Source organism: Lonchura striata, chromosome 4 (genome assembly GCF_050655825.1).
Source record: "Lonchura striata isolate lonStrDom1 chromosome 4, ASM5065582v1, whole genome shotgun sequence".
Classification (NCBI taxonomy): Eukaryota; Metazoa; Chordata; class Aves; order Passeriformes; family Estrildidae; genus Lonchura; species Lonchura striata.
Window position 1 is genome coordinate 44,531,699 of NC_140706.1, and position 21,170 is coordinate 44,552,868.

A 21,170-nucleotide genomic window follows, 5' to 3' on the forward strand; every position below is an offset into this window, starting at 1 on the left:
CTTTCATTACACTGATCTCACCTCACCTAGTAGAGAATTCAAGTCAGAAAACCTAACCCAGTTATTCCTGGAGCCACCCCCTCAGTTAGAGCATTGAGCAATTGGTATCAGCTGCAAACAGTTTGTTTATATTTTACTGCCACTCTTGACAGGACTCTCGTCTTCATCCTGTTTTGGATTTTACATTAAATGACCCATCTGAATCACAATCTGCATCCCTCTTTTCCTAATTAGGTTTGCAGGCTTTGCATTTGCCAAAGCACAGCTTTAAAATGAAAACAAAAGGCTCAAAATCTCTGAGGCAAATCAGAGAATTCGACAAATAAGTAGGATTTAAAATTCATGATTTTCAAGCAAACTGCACAACTTCTGTATGCATACATCTGCAATACAGTGATGCTGATAACTGCAGGAACCAACAGCACACAGCCAATTCTCTACACATTTCCTCATCTTTCTCTCTTTCCCACACTTCCACATCTATATATGGCCATCACATGGTAATTACGTCTGGTCACTCTTGGCTTCAAAGAACTGTGACTTATCAACTGGAAATGAATACCAACCTCCTAAAACCATACCATTTCACAGACTGCATTCTGTGGAACCACCAACATAAACAGGATAGGTGAGGAAAAGCCTCAAAAGTTGGTAAATCCCAAGGCTTTTTCCAATTTTTTTTTTTTTCACAAACTGAAGGAATATGTAGTCTGAAACTTACCCTTTTCCAAGATGGACAGATATTTAATATGTCTAAGCCCAAGTCTGGAGTCATTTCTCACCAAGCATGTATGTTGCTGCCTCCCTTTTGGCTGCTTGATCCATACACCAACCCTTCCCCAGTCACTATGCCCACCTTCCTCCAGGGAGACTGGGAAAACCCACTGAACTATGTGTTTACTGACCACTTTTGACAAATACTTCTTGTTAATAATTTATCAGGTTTGTTCTACTAAGCACCACGCATACTTTTAGGGATGTGAACATCTTCCCTTCCTGCCAACATCCCTTCGACCAGAAGAAAGATAAAGCCAGAGCATGGGTTAACACAAAAACTGCAAGCTATATGCAACTCAGGCTTATAATATTTTCAGCATGAATTCTTTATGTCCCTAGTTAATAAGGTAGGCTTTCTTGAAACAAATCAGCCTGCATTCCGTTTGTTATGTTCCATGAAAATGAAGAAAAAAAGAAAATTACTGCTTTTAAAAACAGACCAGAAAATTATGGTCAATCAAAGGCTGCAGAGAAGATAAACTAGAAGATATTTTAAATTAATTATATGCTGCACCTAGCAACCTCCTGGTTTTCAACACTTACTCTTGATTCTCCCATGTTATATCTTATTTCACCTCCAGCAGGATCCTGCAATAGTGTATTATTCAAAGCAGTATCATGACTGTTGTTTTCAGTGCACTAGGTGGATCTGGTTATTTTGCAGACTCTTCTTTTTGCACTGACTCACAGTCATAATGGATAGCAACATCTCCCACGGGAGTTTTTCCAAGCCTTGTTAACAAATCAGATAGCCTTCCCTTTCCTTTCCACAAACTTACCAAGAAATAAAGAAAACAGTTTCTACTTCAAGGCTGTTACATCAATTTTATTGCTGTGAAAAGTGAAAAGAAGGTTTGTGTATTTCTTTCAAGGTTAATGTCTCTTGCTGATGACATGAAAGAACTGATTAAAAATAAATTATGCACAGGATATGTTTGATTTCTCTTTAAAAGGTTGGCCTCAGAGACTGACCAGTTACCACTGGAAGGAGAACACCAGTAAGTAAAAAGCTTCTTACGATCTTGCAAGCAACCTGGTAATATTTCCCAAGGCCAGGCACCAACAAAAATAGCTTCCTTCAAAAGGCTGACTTTTTCAAACGTTCAAATGGATACTTCCTCAACTCCAGGAAAAATTACAAGCAATGTCTTCTGTAATGAAGCAGAGGACATGGCATCCAAAAAGGCTCAGACCACACCCACACTCCTCACTCTCACATGTACCTGCAAAAAAGCCCTGAAAAAACAAACTCACATGCTTTATAATATAATCCATCCCTCATGCAACTGAAGCTGTCCCTTTTCTCCATCACCCTCTGAAGCTCATATCATTATGCACCTCCTCCTCAGCAGCTGAAGACTGGAGTTTTCTCCAGTCCCACTCACTCAGCTGCTCATGGGAGTGAGCCCAGATGCCAAGTCCTGCCACTCCACCCATCTGAGCTGCCTGGGATGCTGTTGGAGCAGGAAGGGTGTTACATCTCCTTTCTTCCCGCATACACAGAACAAAACTGCCTGTTGAAAAAAAATTTAAAAAAAAAAAAAAAAGGAAAAAAAAAGAGAAAAGAGAGAAAAGAAAGAAAAAAAAAAGAAAGAAAAAAAAGGGCATTGTTTCCACTTGCAAGGGAATCAATGATCCCAAGGCAAAAGGCAATCTACATCCCAGCACATTAGCTCTTCCTGATGTGAATACCACAGAAAAACTTTAGCACTGGTAGGGGCTCAGAAGTGCATAGGAAGGGCTGTAGTGTGCAGAAAGGGGTTTATTCCACACCCTGGTGCATCAGGGACGAGGGAGAGGGGCACTGGAAACGCTAGGAATGAGTGGGGGGGTTTCAGGAAAAAGCAGAGCTCGGCACAAGGTACCAGAGGGTGAGTGGGAGGGAATGAGAGCAGACATGTACTCGACAATTATAGCTGCATTTCGAGCAGCTCCAGCAAAACGCAGTGGTGTGTGTGACAGCAGAGAGGAGAGCCAGAGGCACTGAGGAAGCCGAGTTTCATTCCACCTCGGATCTCAAGGGGAACAAGGGCAGGAGGCGGACACAGGAAGCCAAGGGAGGTGGTGAAAATGAAGAATCCTATTTTTGTACCTTAAGAGGAGCTATGGGTAATTCACTTCAACATGCACTTGGTGCAGAGCTCTTCACACACCATCTGAGGGAGGAGCTGCATGGTCTCCACTCCTTCATCACCATCCCCAAAGCAGAAAACCTCCCTGAAGCATCATCCCCTCTCTTATGCTCCAGCAGCACCAGAGCACTTTGTAGCCACTCTCCCCTCAGTTCTTTCCTTCCCAGACCAGATTTTTTATAGAGAGGTCACCAGAACCAGCAGAAAACGTGCTGGTTGACAGAGGCCAAGCACCACAAAGCAACAGAACATTTGCCACAGATAATTTATCATAGCTACACAGTGGCACTGCTGAGAGAACGCACACACCGACTTTTGCAGTCTCTGTCTTTTGATTATTAAAAGGGCCAATTAGCACATAAATTGAGCTGTGAATACTGAAAGGGATTTGAAAACAGTAATAATTAAAGAGCAGGACAGTAACTGGGCTCATGAGCTGCCCTTCATCTTCCCTGGCCTGCTTGCCAAGCTGCTCACATATTGATGGAAGAAAAGCAGCAGTGCTCATTAACTGCGCTGTGGTACTCAGGAGCATCCGTGCCCTGCCAGCCCCGTGCTTGCAAGCACACAGGCTCCCTGCCCCTTGCTGAGAGACACAGTATTTATTTGCACTTCTCTAACTTCACACAGCACTGCGTCCCCAAGGAAACTTCTCACCTCCACCCCACAAAACACCTTAGGATCCGCAGGTATTCCCTCATCTCAGCTAGACGGCGGGACCAAACCCTGAAAAGAAAGGGGTGATAATGCCAGGGAGAGGAAAAATGCCAAAACTCAACACCCCACCCAGCTGTGTCAGCCACTGACTAATGAGGAGTATCTAATGGCAAACGATGTTCTCAGTCCTTAAGCTGCTCCCCAAGGAAACTGTCAGCATCTTTTATTTACAGACTGACGACAATCCCTCGGGAGAACACTGCCGACTCCTGCGTGGAGCATGGGAAATGTATATCTTTTTAATCACCGCAGCACTGATTCATCTTCAAGGCTGGCGCAGTTTCCGCTCTTTGTTGCTCTGAAGCGACTGCAGTGATACAGCTCCCCTGTGAATACCACTGCCTCTCAACTACAATATTTACTATTAGGATGGCTAAATACACTCACTGACATGCAGGCAGCTCCATCCTGACTCCAGAGGCAAGATCCCCTAGCTTTCCTATACAAGGAAGCTTAGCAAAGAAGGAAGGAGGAAGATGGACCCACTGTACACTGAGTATAAATGATGACAGGCCCACAGAAGTTGAATGAACGAAGTTTAATTAAGAAGTCACCAAGATTTCCATGCATGTTTCGTATATATAAATTACAACACCCATCAAGCAATGTTCTCCCTTTCTCATTTGAAACCTACCAGTTTGATTACTTGCTATAAAAACTACCTTTGGCTAAAAAGAGGGAAAACTAAAATACCACAGGAAAAACAAACAGATGAAAAGATGAACTTATTTAAGAATAAACATTTGTAATCATGAAAACAATGGCATATTTCTACTCCATCTAGCACTGCGTGACACCTGTATGTGCCAGGCTGAAGCAGCTACAAAGCTCCATCTCCCAGTGCCTTGCAACCAGCAATATCACATTGGGGCATGGATACACCCTTGTTGCCAAGATCAAAAAGCAAGGATATAGCCACGTCCACCAAAACAGGAGCCAAAAACTCACAGGTAAGGCTTAAAAGAGAGTAAGAGTCAAACCCATGAACTCTTTCAGACAGGCTGTAGACACTGGGGTTTTTCTGTGGTACTACAGAAAACACAGGACAATTAATTCCATGTATAGACTTTGCCAAATCAGTTTCCTGGTTACCTCTGGTGTTAACAACTTTTAAAAGTGAGAGTTCCATCAAATTCATGCAGGCAGTAAACAGCTTTGCAATTAGTGTGAGCCAAGTTTCCTTGAAAAGAGGTACATGCTTGAGAGAGACAGAGAAGCCAAGCAGATTTATATCGGCTGTTTTAGCATTAAATCTCTTCAGAGCTTTCAAAAACATTAAATTGAGACCTTATTAAAAACTCGGTATTTTTATTTCACCACATTAATGACACTTACAGTACTAAATTCAATCTGTACTTTCAAACACCACCAACAAACACAGCTCTAGCTAAGTGTAATTAAAGAACTAGTCATCGTTTTGGAGAAAATTTCTGGAGGCACACCAGCAAGCTTGAAAAATGAACGGAACTCACCCTCATATGGGAATTTGAGAAAGTATATTTTATGATATTTTTTCCTTTCTGCGTACAATTAAATATCTTGATAGCATTACATTATAAAACAGTTTAACTGAAGGGATGGAAGGCTCACAGCAGGATTCACTTCTACACACTAATTAATTATCACTTATTGGAGACTTTGCACTTGTATGTTTTGGCTGCAGAAGCTGCTAGTCTGAGAGGTTTTGTCTAAACAGTAGATTGCCAGTTTTGCACTAAGTCAGGAAGAGCTCTTGTTTTCATTTTCACTTGAGCGAAAGAGATCTCTGTGATCTGTTGTCACAGAGGCAACATGCATGGATCCACTTTTGCTCTCTTTTCAAGAGATAATTAAATATGTTGAAACACCATGCATAGTGGCATGCTATTTTAAAGCAAACACTGGAACATGCATTCAGATCTGGTGCTTCAGCAAAAGAGAAAAGGCCACAAATTACCCTTTTTAGTAAGTCAGCAAAGAGCAAAATATTTAATCCAGCCTTGTCCAGAAGAGAAGATACAGATAGCTCAGTAATACCATGCACTTTGTACTGGAATTTCTACATTTTAAAGATCTGTTATTTCTCCAATAGCCTAAGACATAACAAAGTAAATACTCGTATATTGATGATGTTGTCCTGCCTCTCGCTTTCCTAACCTAGTTGAGAATATCCTGTAGACTGTAAGAACATCTAATACAAAATGTAATCAAGTGTTTGACTGAGATACAGTTGAAATCCTGGCCTACATATATGGGGAAAAAAACCCCTCAACTGTGAATGACAAATCACATCACTGAAGCTATTGCTAGGAAAGCAAGTCACTTAAGATCAGCTAAAATACAGAAGACACATGCCTATACTCACTAATGAGAAGGAATAGCAGTCATGTATCTGCAGAGGCATGCAGTTTAGAAAGTACAGTATGAGATTGGGAAGCCTGATTTTCCACTGACTGATACATGATTTTGGCAATTCCTTTCTTTGTTTTGCTCCCCATTACCAAATGAAGGTAATGACATCCCTAAGGTACAACAGATATCTGATCTGGTGACAAAAGCCCTGGAAAGTTCATCTCAGAAAGGCAAGTATACAAGAAGCATAACTGAGACTGACTGCTCAGTCCTTTTTTCTTCATCATCACCCACAAAACTCCTTTGTGTTTGAAGAAGCCATGTGTTAGTGCTACTAACATTTATGTTGTTGCTGTTTTAAAGCCTGGGAAATCCTACATTTCCTTATTGACTTTTATGAAACCCAAACAAGTTATTTACAGCAGGACCTGATACTTTTTCCTTAAGAAATGAAGATTCAAAATATTTCCAAACATGGCCATTTTAAAATCATCTAGGAGATTTTAATTTCTTGCTGCCATTAGAAAATAAACTATCAAAGCAGAGTCCAAAACAAAACAAAACAAATCCAAAAAAAACCACACCGAAAAAAAAAGAAAAAGAAAGGATAAACCTGTGTTTATGGGGTCATTTGGTCATTTTCAGGAAATCACCTAGCACCAGCACCACAACCTTTTTTAACAAGATGTAAAACACATATCAGATATAAATACAAGGGAAAGATACAACAGAGTATGCACAACGCCTGCCAAATGCCACATCAGTAAATTGCTGGGTGTGCCACATCCCAAACCTGCAGCTGCTCAGTGGAACAGACATCCCCTCCTTTGGGCACAGCCTCAGGTACACATGCTGTTTGCTTGTTTAAGGACACCTGAAACAGAGGCAGATTCTCAAGTGGCTGGTTATATCTGTGTGGCTGGAGCAAAGATAATGGCTTTTCCCCTTCCCATGCATACTCCCTGATTTCATCATTCTTTCTTTACTCATGGTGTCAGCTGTGGCAATAAATAGCTTTTCCTTGCCTTCAGCCTCACACACATATAGACCAACTGCTCCTAAAGAGAAATATAACTTTTCTCTGGAAAAAAACTATGGCTTTTACTAAATTCTGGTACAGCCTGAACACCATTCTACTTTTTCCAAGCAGTGCTCATGTCATGTAAAAGGGAGAGGAGGAGATGGAGTGAAACTCTTCTATTATTTATCAGACACATAGTCTAGTGTTTGCCCCCACAAGCTATTTGAGAGATCTATGGATGCAGCATCTGCAGAAGATTTTCTCTCATTAACACTTTTAACTATGATGATTTACAACACAACACTAAATTCACACACTGCTGAATGCTGTGAATTTTTGGGTTTGTTCTCAGAAATTATTTGGAAAATCAGATTCCTTTTTCATTATGTTGTAAGAGTGTGCTACAAAATAGGATCTATACACTGCATATTTATCAAAGCTCATAAGTTATTGATGTGACTCTTAAAAACTAAGCTGATAAAGCCATTCCACTTTCGGTGATTTACATAATTCTACTTTAGGTACATTTTACTTATTATTCTGTTGTCTACAACCAACTTTTAAGGAAATATCGCATGTATTCCTTTTTAACTGTAAACAATCAGAATTGCCCTACAAATGCACTTTTACACAAGAGCAGAGGTCTTGACAAGAATCTCAACTATCTGTTTCAAAGCAGTGGGTAATAATCAGGAGAAAAGAATAATACTCATCATCATCTCTTTACAGTCCTGTGACTCCTCACTTGTTTATATCACAACAGCATCTAAATCAAAGACCACAGATATTTGCTAGTTGTTTGACAGGTAAGTGTAATTTGGGCACTTATCCACCTGCCTGTTCTTGCTAGAAAGCTGTTTCCAAGCTGCCCCAGAAAGCCCCGGACACACCAGGGGTACTCGCTTTCAAAGCATGTGTTCCTTTTCTGCTATCTGACACAAATCAAACACTGTGTTCTGCATTCCACTGTGACAATCGTGCCCTTGGAATTCCCCTCCATGGAGGAGGCAAGCAGAAAAGCAGTCACCTAAGCTGGCTTCTCCTAAAGGGAAAGTCAGGAGGGGAGAACAATGCACATACAAAACAAGAGGGGCAGAAGGGAAGTGAGTCAGGGTTCCGGAAAATATTTACTTGCAGATGTGAACACAAAGGAATCTCAAGCATTCCTTGCCTGTGCAGTGGATTTGTTGCCACAGGCTATTTAAGGTAGAAATTTGCCATATTTATCCTCCAGCCATATCAGTTCAAGTTACTCCCGCGGGGCCCTGACAGCACAACATCACTTTGCAAGACATGCCCAGCTGTGAAAGAAGGCTACCCCATCTTATCTTGGAAAGGAAGTTCATGCCTAAATCCTTTTCAGGACAGTAAGAGAAATGAGAAAAATTGCTAATGATCTTGAAACAAGGATGGAAGAAGCAGGAAGCCTGAGCCACCAATCAAAATTGGTTTGTGGGACCTTTGACAAGTCACCCAGTTTATTATTTCAGTTTCCCCTCCTAATACCTATCCACACACTTTAATAAACACGTGTACAGCTGACACAAGGCTGGAAAACTCTTCCAGAAGACAGCCAGGGTGAAATGTCAGAGCTTGAAAGCCGCAGTGAAACAAGTCCCAGAGATTTTTTAGACTAATATTCTTTCAGTAGGTGTGGTGGCAGAGGGATCACCATGTTTTCCAAGTGCTGCTCTGGAAGCTATGCCAGGCATCTTCAACACAGTAATCTCAGGATATGGGATTGACTCAGACTCCTGAATGCTGGACAAAGAGGGCAGCAGAACCCCAGGGGTGAAAATGAGCAAGGATCAGATGAATCATTTCACTGTGTAACTCCTCCTCCTGCATGACTCTCCTCTAGTGGACACACTACCAGCTGAAGATGAGGTAGTGCACACCTTGCAAGTGAAAACCACAACTTCTGCAAACCTGTCAGCCAGTGCTGACAGCTGCAGCCCACATGGTATCCTGAAGCAAGGCAGGGACCCTGGCACTGCAAAGTAGCCAAGAGCACCTCACCTTTAGCCCTCCTGCTGGAAGGAGCCCTGCTACAAAGAGCCCTCCTATGTCACAAATGTCAGGGTGGGAATCAAGATGCTTGAGATCTGTGCTGGAGCATTGCAAGCAGTCACAGTACCATAGCACAACACAACTTCAGCACTGCATGCCTGCAATGAAATACTGCTGATAATTAGCACTGAAAACACTACTGCTATAAACAACTGCACTGCTTCTGTCTGCAGTACTAGTGCTGCACTGCCTGCACTACTAGTGCTATCCCCAGTCTGGGGCAGGTTGAAGATGGACATTAATAAAATCATCTTGTAGCTCCCATGGTCCTTCAGGCTTATGCCAAAGCATGCCAAGAGTTAAACATTAAAATTATAGTACTTTTGACACCTGAAATATTTTTCAGAATCAGAGCGCCCAGATAATTTATATATCACAAATACGGTTTGGCAGGATTAAATTTGAAAATGATATATCAAGGATTTGTTACTGGAAGGGAAAACATTTGCAGCATACCACAGACCACCAGAAGAAAAGCCCGATTGCTGTGATGAATAATGCATATTGCCTATGGTACTAATTAACCTTGTACTCCAGTAAGGTATTATGGAACAATAAGGCTAATCTGAATGTGGCCTGACACTCTTCCCAGTGACATCTGGAATACAGTCTTTGAAACATGTAAAATTTGAATTGGTTAAACCAGAAGCCATTGCTCAATAAACTTTCAGGAGTATTTTTGCTTCTCCATATCCACAGCCCATGCTGTTTTCATGTACATACACAGTGCAAAACACTGCACGACCAGAAATGTTCTAGCTCGGTTTTCCACGGGCCCTCACCCACCTGCCAGCAGCACACAAGCAATAACATGGTGCCTCCCACTAAATCCCACAATGCACACTCAGTCCTACCACAGAACTGCAGTGCCACTGTTGGGCTGCCTCTGCTTCTTCCCAACCAGAGTGGCAAAATGCTTACAGTAAGCTCAGTGAGAATGAACACTACAACTTTAGGCTGGTGCTTTTATGCTTCCAACCTAAGAGCATATGCCTCCATCTGAAAACATTCATTCTAGTTTGGGCTGGTTTCTCTTTTCTTGTAAAATACTAGTTTTTCTTCTTAGCCCAGAGCTACACATGGTATTAAACACAGATGCCACATTAGAGGCATCGTGCTTTTAGTTGTGTGCACAGTGCCCACAAAGAACAGCAAAATGACTTGCACATACCTAAATGACTGAAGACACAGAAGGAGTCATGCACAGGAATCTTGATAAACACTTTTTGTGTCAGTTTATAGAGTCATAGAATCAAGTTTCCAGACAACACTGGCCACTGTTTTTTACACACCAATGTCTAGTCTAGCATAGTCTTTTATTGGGGAAAAAAGCCAACAAAAAACTAAATCTTACAAGTTACAGTGTACTCATGGGCACTCTATTCCCCCTTCTCCAGGACCCTGTGACTCTGATCAAGATAACCCTGGACCCCTCCTTTCTGCCCCAACGGGGTTGGTGGAGAGCCAGGGAAGCCCACCCTGTCCAAAGTCTATATAGACCCCTGACATTTCCTGTTCGTCCTCTTTTGCCCCGCTCTCCACATGGACACCACAGAATAAAGAGAGCTGAACCAACGTATACTGGGGTAAGAGCCTCTTTTGGAAATCTTTGCCATCTCCTGATATTCCTCCCCTCAAAGCCTTGGATCTCTGGGCTAGCCTGATAATTCAGGGGGCTGAGGGGTGGGGATGTCACTTACAGTAAAAAAAAAAAACAACACCAAAACAAACAACACAGGACAAAAGAAGAGGCCACCAGATCAAACAGTCCCACAATATTTCAGAAGGGCAGGATTTGGCAGGGAGCACTTCCCCCCATCTACCAGTGCACTTAACATGCTACACTTCAGAGCCAGTGCATGACCCAATGCCTTCACCATCAGGATGACAAAACTCGTCAATGCCATTAGCCACGGTCAGAGCTCAGTCAATAACAGACTCGCACAATGATTTCACTGGTCCCCGAGCACCAGATTTCCAGCTGGCTGCCATCCCACACACCCCAGCAAAAACACACCAGGAGATGTCTGACCTGTCTGCTGAGTACTGTGTTACCGATGCATCCAGGAGACAAGAGCCTGAAGACATCAATGATGAGGATGCCAAGTGCAGAGCTCTTGCTCAGTTGAGCACACAGCAGCGCCTTAGGGAAGGCTTCCTATGTTGCACCTTGTCCTGCAGCCAGGCTCAAGGCCTGCTATGCCATTTCAAACTAATTAGAGTGAGAAGCGACTCAAAATTTCTTCCTTACTCTCTTCAGTGGAGAAGAGTGCAGAAAGAGGTGGATGAACTTTATCCTGTGTCCCCCTGAACTACATGAAAAAAAGACAACCACAAAATGCCAGAAACTGATATTTGGGAAATTTGGAGGAGATCAGGATCAGACCACTTGCTGACAAATAGGCCTGAGTTGTACCCATTATCATGAACTAAATTTCTTTCCTATAGGCTGTGTTCTGCTGGCAGTCAGTAGTATGACACTTAATAAAGATCTAAGCCAGGAAATAATTTAGTTAACATATCATAAAGGATTACCATCTCCCTCCCACCAAAATCAATGACAAAATCCCCACTAACTACAAAATGCAAAAGATCACATTGCAATTCATTTCTGCCAGGAAACCTGCAACCAGATGTATCAGTCTGGCAGCACTACCCTGCAGCAAGGTCTCTCAGTGTTATTTCTGCCAGGCTCACTAGTGCAGGCATCCACAGGATGGTTTCTTTCTCTCTCTAGTACTAGCTAGACTCTCAATCTGGACCAAAATGCCTTTGCACATGAATGATCGATTAAGTCTCTCGAGCATAAGCTTGTCTCCACTTCTGCCTGTGTGGGCCCACACTGCCCTGACCCAAGCCATATCTGTAGGCATTACCCTCGTCTAAATTCCCTGCTGATGGCTTTGTTGAAGGATGCTACTGCTGTCACAACACAAGAGCAGATCCTAGCTGCTGTGACACTTCATTTGTCTGGGCAGCAGCAATGCCTAGAAGGATGACTGCCCTGTTTTAGTGGAAGTATGCAAGATAATCAAGGCCAGCTAAGCAAACTAGTTTTGACACATTAAATCATGCTTGAACTGTGAAAGCAAAGAAAAATAATGTAAAAGCTCTTCTAAAAAAAATTACAAATAAATAAATTATATGGGCCAGTCTTGTACCCAGAGAAGAGAGAAAAGCTTTTATCTGAGCCTGACTGAGGACTTAAGGTAGGAAGAGAGGGAAAGATTATTTTGCAAGACAGACACCTGCCTTTTTCTTCATAGGTTTGTAGCATTTCACTTCTATAAAGAGTCTCTTGCTGATCATCTGTTTTGCTTTACTGCTCTGCTTTACTGCTCTGGCAGTAAAAGAGCATCAAGTGCTTGAGTAAAAAGCAGACCCAAAATCAGGTAGAACAAGAAGAGTAAAATCACATCACTTGTCTTCTTACCCCTTACCAGCACACTCATGTGCCTACAAATGCCCTAACATCTGACTTGGTACTGGAGGGTCCCATGATTACTTTTGCTGTAGTACTCTGTGAGCCTTAAGCTATTTTTGACTCAAATTCCCTCTGGAGGTACTTTGCTCTAGACATTGCAGCCTGCAATGACAACACTCAATCTGCATGAGTCAACCATTGCAATGCAGGAAATCCCAGCAGCACAGGGTCACAGGGCATCTGTGGACCTTGGCAATTATATATGGCATCTCCCCATCATCCTGGACTTCTTCATCCCTGCTGTGAATTTCTTCCAGTAATTAACATGCCCAATTGCCTTGGATTTATACTAATAAAACACTGGCTCCTGTCCCAAGATTCCAACATTGCTGTCACTTCTTGAACCTGTGCAGAGCCCCAGCAGTAATGAAGCTCACAGTCCTAGCTCTATTACTGCCTGGGTTGCAAGCTATCTGAGCAGCAGTTTGGAGCTGGGAAGCTGCAGCCCGCAGGTTGCTTCTGCCAAATTACAAATTAGCACATTCCCCATGCTCTGCAGTAATTAAAAACCTTCCTTCCCAGTCAGCTTTCAAAGGCAACACTGTGACCTCGTGACCATTGCAATAGGATGACAGACTGTCCAACTGGTGTAAGCCCTCCAATGCATTATTTGTGGAATTAGTACTGTACCACAGCAACTTCAGCCCACACAGGACTCAGCAATTTCATTTGGGTAGCAACCATCACTTGGAGTTCAACAAAGATCACACTGGCTCCCAAGACAGGTTCACATTATTCGAGTAATAGCAGTCACACACATGCAGAGGGACTGAACAGTCTGCTGGTGCAGGGGATTTTTTTTTGTATATATGCAGAGCATCTGGTAGTCAATAATGCTGATCTTTTGGAGGTGAAATAGACCCTTGGGTAGAGATGGATTCCTCAGCACAGCTGCCACCCTAGGCAGAGACTCTAGGTGATGTGAGAGTCCTGCCCAGAAAATGCACATCCAAGCCAAGTAGTTTTTTGAAAGAAAGAATCTAAATGAGGTACAAATGCAAGCCTTTTGAAATGACAATTTTTGTTCAAATTCCATCTCTAGAGTAATGCTAATTTCATTGTTATTTCCCAACGAATCCACCTGGAGATGAATGATCTTAAGAGGGTTTTAGGTTAGTTTAAGAGCATAAAAGGAGTGCACGAAATCAAGCACAGCACTGACACCCAAAATCCTGGTTCAGGTTCTAGTCTCTGAATGGCACTGAATAACTCGGCCCAAGGCCGTTGTTTGTAAAACTGGGAATAGCGACTCTGACCTACTTTATGAAGTGGGTAGTTAAAGATCCAACAGAAGGAAGCCCTTCACATGACCTGGAAGTGGTTTTAATAGTCTGCATTAACTATTTCTTTCCTCACACTGAAACACTCACTTCTCAAGTGGCAGCATAACTACTCATTAGCTAGTCAAAGCCTACCGTGAGGACTTGGCTCAGGACACCTCTCCAAGTGTCACGGCAAGAATGGATCACATCTAAAGTCAGTACTACCCCCAGTGCCACACTGGTCAGGCAAACCTGTCAGGGAAGCTGAGCCCACCACCACCACTACCACAGCAGGATCCATGAGGACCATGAAGATGCCGATGAAGATGCTCTGCTGATGTGTATCCTCTCCCACCCATCCTGCTTCCAGGAATATAACTGTGGGTGGCATGAGGAGGCATGCAGCAAGGGACAGTCTACTGTGAACTTCCCCAGCCAGGGAGTTTGTCCTGATACTGCCTTTACCTGCAGCTCTTAAAGCCCGAGTTTTCAGGGGAAGGGAAGTCTTGTCATTAAATTGATTGACTGTCATTTACAGTGAGAAGAAAGTTGTCATCTTAAATCCCAGTTATTCAAACTTCAGTTTTATTTTTAAGGACATAAATTTATAAAGACAGGTGTATGAAAGTAATAAGGGACACCCACAAACCTTGAATTGCCTCTTTTGTCTTGGTTTGGGTTTTTTTGTTTTCTCAAATCTGTTTTGTGTATACATTTTGGGGTTTATGTAACACCTACCCCTCTGAGTTTGCTCCAGTATTAAAAACCTCTTAAACACCCTGAGGGAAATAAAAAATGGAAGCTCATCAGAATCATGTTCAATACAATCTTAACCCTGTGTTGCTCATACACACAATTCTGTCTATACTAGATTAACTTTTTCAGAGACAGAAAATGAACAATCTTCCAGCAAAATAAATGGGTATCTCTTTTATCATGAAGGGCAAATTCAACTCCTACGGACATATGTATCACGGTCTCTTTGCTCTTACTTCATTCTGCTGAAGACTTACCTTGTAAAGGATACAAGTTTATTCAGCTAAAGAAATAAAATATAAGCTGTGAATCTGTCCATACAAGGCACAATTGTAGCCTGCTTTTGTGAAGCCTGGATTTCAACCTCAATTTTAACCCAGAACAAGTGAAAATGGTCAAGATGTAAAGCATAGAAAGAGGAATGCTTATTATTGAAATGTGAACACATCATTAACTACTGCTAAGTGTTTCTAAATGAGACATACAAAACTGAAAACCCAAATTATGAGCAAAACAATAGTACCACTTCATTTTAATACCCCATATAAATTAGGTGGAATGAGGGTTCTGACAAATGAGCTCTAGCAGACCCTTGGCATTTCAAGTGGTTGCAGCCACCCTTCTGCTACAGATCACCATCAAGGGAGAGTGCCCCCAGGCCAGGACATCAAGACAAGCACTCCACTGATCACATCAGTCATGGCCAAACTATCCAGTTCTACAGAACCAGCAGCAGCTTTCAGCACTGGGGCAGAGTGGGCAGCTCGGGACAGCTGTATCTTAAATCAAGACAATTAAATGCACTGCATTGCCAACAAGCATTCATGCACTTTGTCCTCAGTGGTTTTCCAGAGTCCTTAATTGTTTCAAAAAACCAAAATTAATAAGTGAGCTGTTTCCAAGCCATTCAAAGTCAAAGCTGGCAATCAAAGGAATCTAACCACACCATGCCAAACACTCTTTTTGTCCTGCAACACCTCTGCCATTCCATAATTTAACAAATTCCCTAATCTACCAATGGATACAGTATCTTCAAGAATGATAAAACCAAACAAAGACACCGCTCAAGTAAATATCATTTAGTTATCTAGGACCAAACTAAAAAGCATACCCTATGATCTGTCCCAAAATACCTTATGGTTAAGAAGCAAACATGACCTTCACAGTTCACACTTCTGAAGCCATTTCCAAACCTTATTTTGTTTGCACTGCTCAATCTATACTTTGTGAAGGGAATAAAGTACTTCTTAACTGTCCTTCTGAAAGGTGACTGCACAGCAGCCAGACTGCAAAGAACAGCAATGTTAAGTTGGTCAAAGCAGCAGCCTAAAAGCATTGCTGCAGAACAAGGAAAAGATCTTCAGTCATTGGGGTTATGAGTATACAAGGTAGTGCAGAAAGTTACAGCTCATTAGTAAAGCATAAAGTACTGCACACAGACGGACACTGTGTCTCCTATTATAAGGAGAGCAAATATACACGCACAAAACAGAGTAATATTTAATCAGTCCTGCTGCAATACAATTTTGATCTGTGCAAAACATTCCCCCGCTCTTGTTAATTATTTCAGCTGCAGAACAAAACATCTAAATATATACATGCACACACCTCTCTACAGAATAAAACCCATTCTCCCTCCAGTGACAACTGCATTTTGCATTCAAGAGACTTTCTTTACATTTGAAAAGAGAATACACACTGTGTGGCCAAAAATTCAGCTATTCTAACACTGGCTGGGTTTGTGACTAATTAAATTAACTAGGTACTTCAGCTCATAATTATATAAACACCTAGCATGCTATATTCCCAGCCAATTTTGATTTTAATCAGAAAAATGCACAAGAAGTATGAATGATGGGCAAAGAACTCCCTGGAGGGGCAACTGTATTTCCAGATTCAGTATTCTCCATATACCAAATATTTCCATCACTGTTCTTGCCATGTAATCACCTCCCAGTAGAACAATTAAAAAGAGAGTTTTTTAAAAGTTTTTTTTTAAACCCTGGACTTTGCTTGCTTTTCACTCCCTTATGAAGATAAAAGCACATATGCTTTATCCACCTGAGTCCCAGCTGGGAAGTCTCCCACAAGACAGGCAGGATTTAGCAGTATGCTGCCTTTCTAGTATAGGAAACAAGAAGGAGAGAGAGAGAGAGAGAGAGGAGGATAGAAAGAGAGAGAGGGAATTTAGCCAACATGAGGCAGAGAGGCAGGCAAGTTGTGGAATGGACTGAAGAAAAGTTGCCCCCCTACTGCAACTATATCAGGTGTAAAACAGAAACACTCTGCTCTGGAGCAAAAGACTAAGTTTCAAAATAAGATTACCTGTGCAGCAGCATGTTTTCATTTCTAGAAATAAGGGGATAGGGAAGGCAATGGCTGACGTCCTGCACTGTGTCACCTGAGAAAACCACACATAATATGCAAATACACAGGGTTTTCTTTATTGTGGTATCAGCTATCTGTTTTATTCACACATCAGGCCTCTGGAATAGCTGCTGTGCAGATTCAGAAACACAGGAGTTGTAAAGCATGGCTCTGCCATTACTATATTTGTAAATCCTCAGGTGTCTCCCAACCCTCCATAGATGGTACCTTCTGCTCCTCACCAGCCAAGGGTCACTAGCTCTGCCTGCTCACTCCTGCAAAGCTGTAAATAAACAATTGCCTCTGAATAAACAATTGCCTCTGAATATCCTTCTAGTGGCTCATCAACGGGATGGCAATCACTGCTCTGGGAAAGTGCCTTCGAACAGTTTGCACTGATTGCTCTGCTTTTGGAGGAAGACGAGTAGCTCTGCTTCAGCCCCAATCAGCCAGCAACAAAATCATCCAGGAACTGATTCAGCAGGTAAACTTCTAAAATACATAAGCTAGATGTCAATTAGTTTTAATTAAGTCCAAAATAAATGACCTGTGAACATAACATTTTTCTGCAGCCCTTATTTTCTGTAAGAAACTCATTTCTCTTGGCAAGAGCTCAGCTGAATCACAACACAAGTAATGAACAATCAGCAAAAACAAATATGGTTTTGTAAATGCATTGAGGTATGTTCAGCAAAGTTGATTAAGGGAAAAATAATCAAACAAACATTAATATTTAGGACAGCAGAAGGGCTTGAACACTCTAGAGGTGTTTAAAAAAAAAATCCAGGTTATTTTTTCTGGCAGCAGCTCCTTTCCAAAAACCACAAATTATATCCCAACCCATCTTTCCTCCAGCCCTCCGTTTCAATGTTCTTCCTCAGAAGACAGCAAGGGTGAGGAAAGATGCCACTGAGTTTTCCTCCATTATTTTGTCCACCTCTAACATCTGAAAGCTTGACTATATCTGCTAGCTAGCTAAAACCAACTGTACTCCTTTTGATGTCTCTTCAAGTGGCAGCATGCACTGATTCTTGGAGAGAGAGTCATGACCTCCTGAACTCATTACTCACCTTTTCACTTTGGCTCTCCTTCTGTGCAGTTTTTCTTTTCTTCCATTTTTTCTTAACTCAAATATTTAATTTAATTGTGCTTCAGCTCTAAAGTCATCTGAAAAAAAGATCAGGCTCTGCAAAATCAATTGCATCTGCAGCCCACTGGACGCCAGCAGGACCTCACCACTGCAAATGTGTTTGGCTCTCATTAGCTTAACAAGTCAACATCCCCTCTCTTCCAGTTGCATGGGATCAACTGTCTTTAAAGGCATAAAAATAACTACTTCTTGCTGCTCACTGAAAACATATTGGGCTGAAGGTGAGGATGAATGCAAGAAGTACCCTTGTCATGGTATTCATTTCCTACACAGACCTCAATGGTGAATGCTGCTATTTACAGAAAGCAACAAAAACTGAAGTTACAATAAAACTCAGCTATGCCAGTGCAGGAAGAAGGAAAGCAGAGATTGGGCAGACAATTTTTTTTGGTCAAACCCCTAAATGCATAAAGGGAGAAATGTCAGTGGCATTACACCAATTTTACAGCATTTTAGGATCTGTCCCTCAGCTTGGTTGAGTATGGCCTGCTAGGGCAGAGACTACCATTAAGAGACTTGAAACTGGCCAAGCAGGCTTGAAAGCAGGCCTTTTCCTCAAGGATTCGTTTAGAAAGCACCAGATGAACTGAGGCAATGCCTATAACCATCACTTTAGTGGTACCAAACCACCACTCTGGAAACCAGCATAGAAATTCACAGAGCAACTGCTTTCATTTTGCTTAGTAACTAGCACAGCAATATATTCTTGTGAATAATGAACCTTAACACTGGTCCTTACAAACATGTCCTAACACAGTCACACTTTACCTCTAGCTGTCCCTAGCAGTTGCTGATAAATGTGCTATGCTGCCAACAGAGGTGTAAAAATCCAAATAGTTTGGGTTTTTTACAGTAACGACTACCTAGCTGCCTATATTAATTGAGAGTGAGCATATTATATAAGGAGATTAGACCATGCCATATTTACAACCTCAGAGTCCCCAGTGAGAGAAATTGCTCAGCTGTTACTGTCAGTGCCTTCTTCAAACAGGAACCCTGCTGACAAGATGATGAATTCAGAACATCATTGCCAATTAATGATTTGTAGGCAGAAGGGATTTCAATAGTTCCCATATGTTTGTGAGGATGACTGGGATTTACATCACCTCTAATAAAAGAGTGTAGTCTCCTCTGTCCAGATGTGACACTAGAGATTGGAAAATGTCATCTTTGCAGTAGAAATTTTAATAAACAAAGCCAGGCTCTTCTGGGTTGAAAATGTTTCCCAAAGCAGGGTCACAAAAAACCTGCTTATTAAGTGAAAGCAAACTGGGAGACCACTTGCAAGATGCACCCAAGTGATTTACAAACCAAAGGTCAGAAGTTATTTAGGTGTTTGTGAAAGCTACATAGCAGAGTGCCAAGATGATCATTATGTCAGCCAGGAGCATGGAGTGCATTTCCTTAGCATCAATCAGACTGAAAAAAAATTCAGTATTTACAAATGCATAGGACCTTTCTTGGTGTTACTCTGTTCAGGGATACAAAGTTTAACTTCACTATCCTAGGAGACAATCTCATCTTTGTGAATGTAGCAGAAACCAAACCAGAAAGCGTTTTACTCACATGGGATATTGACATGAACTCCCATACACGTGGAATACAGACCTCCTGAATTGCCTACGGCGGAATGCCTCCTATCAACAGAGCATCTTGGAGCCAACCAGCAGGGAAAGCTTGGCACAATGACCTGGGTTAAACGCAGGACATCCAAATGGGGCCATCAAACAGCATTTGGCATAGGCACTCAAATCCCATTGATTTGGTGATGGAATTTAGGGCTATCCCACAAAAAAAGAATTAATGATTTTAACACCTCTAGAGCCATAAAGTGATAAAAATCCTGTTGAGGGTGCAGGCTGTAGGTGAGGTAAAGAGCAGATTTTGTGGACGTACCTTAGGAATAGGGCAGGAATAAACCACCACAAAGCATCTTCACACTTCCTAATTATAATCACAGCCCTACCCAACACAATCATAAATTGAGAGGCCACATAATGTCCTCTTCAGAAAAACAAATTAAAAAAAAAAAACAAAACAAATCTACACCCAAAAATGGAAAGCACAGCCTTTAATCACTAAGGTCTTCTGTAAGCACACCCCAGATTGCTATCTCAACACTGCAAACCCTCTAAAGGCAGCCCAGCTTCTTCAATATTAGTCTCAGGTTTCTGGTTTAGATCTACATTTTTTTTTTGGGTTTGGTGAATTGATTAATAGTTTTTTGTTTGTTTTTGTTTTTGGGGTTTTTTTAATAGCGGTTTTTTGTTTGGTTGTTTTTTGGTTGTTTTTTTTTTCTTTTTTGTTTGGTTGGGTTTTTTTGGGTTTTTTGTTTTTTTTTTTATTTTATTTTTGATGATACCTCTAAGTGTGCTTTGAGAAATGTAGCATCAGAGAACAGGACTTGAAGGGTGACTAATAGTCATCCAAAAACTCATCCTTTCCTCCAAAAATTCTAGACCTAGCACCAAACCTGTGTCTTGTCACTTTGTGACATGGTATTTTCTGCCATAATTAAGCAAAACCTTGCTGCTCTATTGACCAACATCCCTCGTCTGTGGCAGTCTGTATTTCCTCAACTTGGGATAATGTTGATCTTAGCTCCCCCACAATACAGTATCAAACATCGAGTCAGTTTCTTCTGCCCTCGTAAGGGGAGAAATATATTTATCAGCACAGGAAAAGCAAAACCAAGACAAATTTTGCTGTATTGACTACATCTGTAGAAAAAGGAGGCTATTCTCATCAAAAATACCACTCCACATGCTGTTTAGTAGAGGTTTCTCCAACGCAAACCTCTCAAACATTACTTTTTCTCTCCATGGCAGCCTTTGAAGAGATTTGAATTATCTTCAGGGTCACTGTGATGTGACCGAGGACTAAAGGATCAAGACCACAGTTTGCTGTGGATATGCACTGATCTATTCTTTGTACTACACTACAAACAATAATCAATGTCTGGAGTGAGGTGAAGAGAAAATGCAACACATATTTCAGCTGAAGTGGAATTCTTCTGCCTTCCCCACAGAATCTATTACTACCTATTATTAAGTGGCTGCAAAGACAAGCCAATTGAGATGGAACTGATAACCAACATATATTA

At 41.6% G+C, this 21,170-nt stretch overlaps 1 protein-coding gene across 24 annotated transcripts in view; it reads right to left on the minus strand.

The window, feature by feature from the left end:
- The window catches only part of EPHA5 (EPH receptor A5), a 194,468-nt gene that overhangs the window by 128,125 nt on the left and 45,173 nt on the right, over positions 1-21,170 (minus strand). The window lies entirely within an intron of this gene.